Source organism: Etheostoma spectabile, chromosome 14, assembly GCF_008692095.1.
Source record: "Etheostoma spectabile isolate EspeVRDwgs_2016 chromosome 14, UIUC_Espe_1.0, whole genome shotgun sequence".
In the NCBI taxonomy this organism is placed as follows: domain Eukaryota; kingdom Metazoa; phylum Chordata; class Actinopteri; order Perciformes; family Percidae; genus Etheostoma; species Etheostoma spectabile.
Window position 1 is genome coordinate 12,973,333 of NC_045746.1, and position 3,331 is coordinate 12,976,663.

General features: G+C 38.5%; 1 protein-coding gene across 1 annotated transcript in view; it reads right to left on the reverse strand.

The window, feature by feature from the left end:
• LOC116702011 (CUB and sushi domain-containing protein 3) overlaps positions 1 to 3,331 on the reverse strand; it is a 119,589-nt gene that overhangs the window by 41,378 nt on the left and 74,880 nt on the right. The gene's annotated exons all lie outside the window — the stretch shown is intronic.

Genomic DNA, 3,331 nt, shown 5'->3' on the forward strand with positions numbered 1-3,331 from the left:
CACACACACACACACACAATTAGGTACACAAGCACACACCTGCATACACACACTACTTCATTGTATTCATCTGAACCCAACAGCACTACTTGGTAATACATGTATCATTTCTACACAACGTTCTGTAATAAAATGGATTCATCAGTACTGATCTACTGACCCGGTCCAATATTGGTGGCCCAATATTCATTATTTTTTTTACAGGTCACAGCGCTAAAAAGTGCCAGTCTGGTACTGAAGCAAATGAATGCTTTACATCAATGTAGAAATAAGCCACAAGTCAGCATGAGTGATACTAAGTAGGTCAGCCCGGGTCTGATATATCCTGGTTCTTTGATGCTGATGTAGGATTACATATTAATGGAATATATACTGTAGCAAGAGCCAAAACTGTTGCATCAAGTTAATGTCGGAAAGTCTTATACAGTAGCTCCATGGATCTGTAATTTTTGGTGCTGCTAGGAGCATATTCTTTTCACGGGCATCCCCAACTGTGAGGGCACAGGGTAGGGTCTGTTTCAGAGCAGCACCCCAGGAGCTGGTACTCACATTCAACATGGGGTGCTTGAACCCAGGTCTTCTGACTGTGGGGGAACTCAGTTGCCAATGAGCTACCCCTTCCAGCTAACATAAAAGGCAAAATCAATAAGTGACCAGAGCATTCTCTTGGATTCACCCAGTGGGGTCTGTAAAAGGTCAAAAGGTGTCTATTCCTTTGTTTTTGCAAATGGATTACTGACGTCAAAATTTGTGACAACAATAGGTTCGTTTTAACAGTGCCTTTGAACATCACTCAGCAATTTAAAACTGAAGGACGTAACCATTTGTTTCGTATATATCTACGTTGACTGGCTCTATTCAGATGAAAAAAACTACGGAGATATAACGCAACTCTATGCAGCATCAAAGGCATACATGATTTCTTTAGGGAGGGAGAGAATAAATAGAATAATGTCTTGATGAGCTACTATAAGCTCTTCATCATGGCTCTATGTATGTATTGGCAGGCTGTCAGGTGGAAGAGAAAAGGAAAGAAAGTAGGAGTAGAGGAGGAGATACCAAACTAACAAAAAGGCCTGCACAATTCGGGGAAAAATATGAATCACGATTTCTTTGCACAATTGTTTTGACCATGACAAAACAAAACAAACTGGCAGTACCAAACATAGATTTTCTTTTGGCACCTTGCGTATCACCACAAGCTTGTAAACATAGAGACTTCAAGGAAGAGAAGGGGGAGCATTGCAGCACTTGGAGCACTTTAAAACTTTAAAAGAAAATAGTAGCGTTTGTGATGCAGTCGGCTTGTAAATTAAATGAGAATCTTTTTTTTTTAAAGTTATTTAAAAATTTAATTGTGAACAGGGTGAATCAAAATTGCAATTTTATAATGATTAATCATGCAGGCCTACTAACAAATACATCAACTGCAAATTATGTTGACTTTTCTCTCTGCATAAGAAAGCAACCCAACAAACATAAACATATCACAGTGCTGCATATCCAGCCACTAATTAATGACATTATTTTCAATATTGGAACACCTCCGAGAGCAATATTAGGCTTATACTATACCATGGCTATGTTTCAAAATGTCATCCGTTTTCAAATGTTTGTTCCTTGTCAGTTTAACCTATGTCTGGGTTTGTTACACTGGGGAGTTAAGTGAAAAAAACAAAGCATTAATATGATTTCTAAGTTAAAATGGTTTATAAATGATTGATGGGAACTGTGTTATTAATCTCCAAATAGACAATTTTAACAGACAGTATCTTCTGTGGTTTTGTCACAACTTTATTTTACCATTGGAAAAGGTTGTTAATGTGGATGAGAGGAGTGTGTTGTTTTATCCTTCGCACTTCCTTTTACAGGCTGCTTGTACTGATAAATTAGAGGTGAAGCAAATTCTGCAGCTGTACTTATTCTAAATCTCTCCGGGTTCCAGAGCCTGTTAAATGCCTAAATTGTAAAATGTAAATGTAATTGATCTTCTCAGACTTTACGGTTCTCTTCAGGATCATTATCTTCTCCCTTTGATCTTAATGCTCCTTTCATATCAAACACCACAGGTGTTAGATGAAAACCTTGCAGTGTCCAGAAGTGAAGTCGGTCCAGAGCCTTTTTTTCGATGCTCTATCGATCCCCAATGGAGAAGCTCTTCATTTCTTCCGCTCCACAGGAGAGTCAGACTGCAGAGTCAGCTCACAGAGCAGAAACCTTTGGAGCTGGTAGGGATTTAGTCTCATCCTGCTCAAGGACACTACAGCAGAGAAGAAAATTGCTGTTATATTGGCTTTGATCCGAGGTCTTCTTCTTGTATTAGAAATTGTTTTATATAGTGGCTGTTTTATCCTCAGTTTTATGTCACTGGTAAAAGACAAAAAGAAGGAAAAGAAACGCTCTACAATAGCTGCTGCAGCAGTGTGACTTTGGTGTATCATTCCAAGTTTAAATAAAAGGGCGTAATTGAAAATGATATGCTTAAAGTCATTGAACTCCTAGGCCTTAATTGGTCTCCTCTGAGTGCAAAGCTCAAATCAGAATGATCATCCCCCTGCCTTTAATGTTTATGAGCTTCGTTATTTACCATGGCAGCCGGGGCCATAGGGACAGCAGCCTGATCCTGCTGAATGCTTTTTCAACCAATTATCCGAGACAGAACCAAAAAAAGTGTGAGTCACTATATTTGTTTGTGCCTGTGTGTGTTTGTCCAACCCTCATCTACCCAGACAATTCCAATACCATCACAGTGACAGATATAATGACCAATGGCAGTCTGACCTGCAATTAAGGGCAGGTATCTGTTCACAACCAATCAGAGCTGAGATGTTGAGAAACCGTGAGGGAAAGGCAGAGCCAGATGAGAGCACACACAGACCTACACATCCATGTGGAGTCTGATAGATTGTGCACAGCACAGCAAGAAAAGAAACTTATTAAACTGCCATTTTAGCCCAGTTCAGAAATAGTAGATCCATGTGGTTCCCAACAGGAATTATATTTTATGATCAAAGTTAAGTGAGATTTATGCTCCACGAAGCAGTAGTTCACCTGAAGACAACACATACTCCCAGTTAAACAGAAAAGGCAGACTTATCAGAGCTTGTATCCAATGTGTTAGATTTTTAAATGAAACTCTTTGTGATACAACAACCCCAGCACGTGCAAGATAACACTCAACTTTTGAATTAAATCACTAATTTTGAATGTTGCTTATTATTATAATTATTTTAATAAAGCTTGAGATATTATCTAAAAGTAAAGCCAGTTAATTTGATGCCTCCAAATAATTTAATTATCAAACTAATTGAATGGACACCTAAATATGATT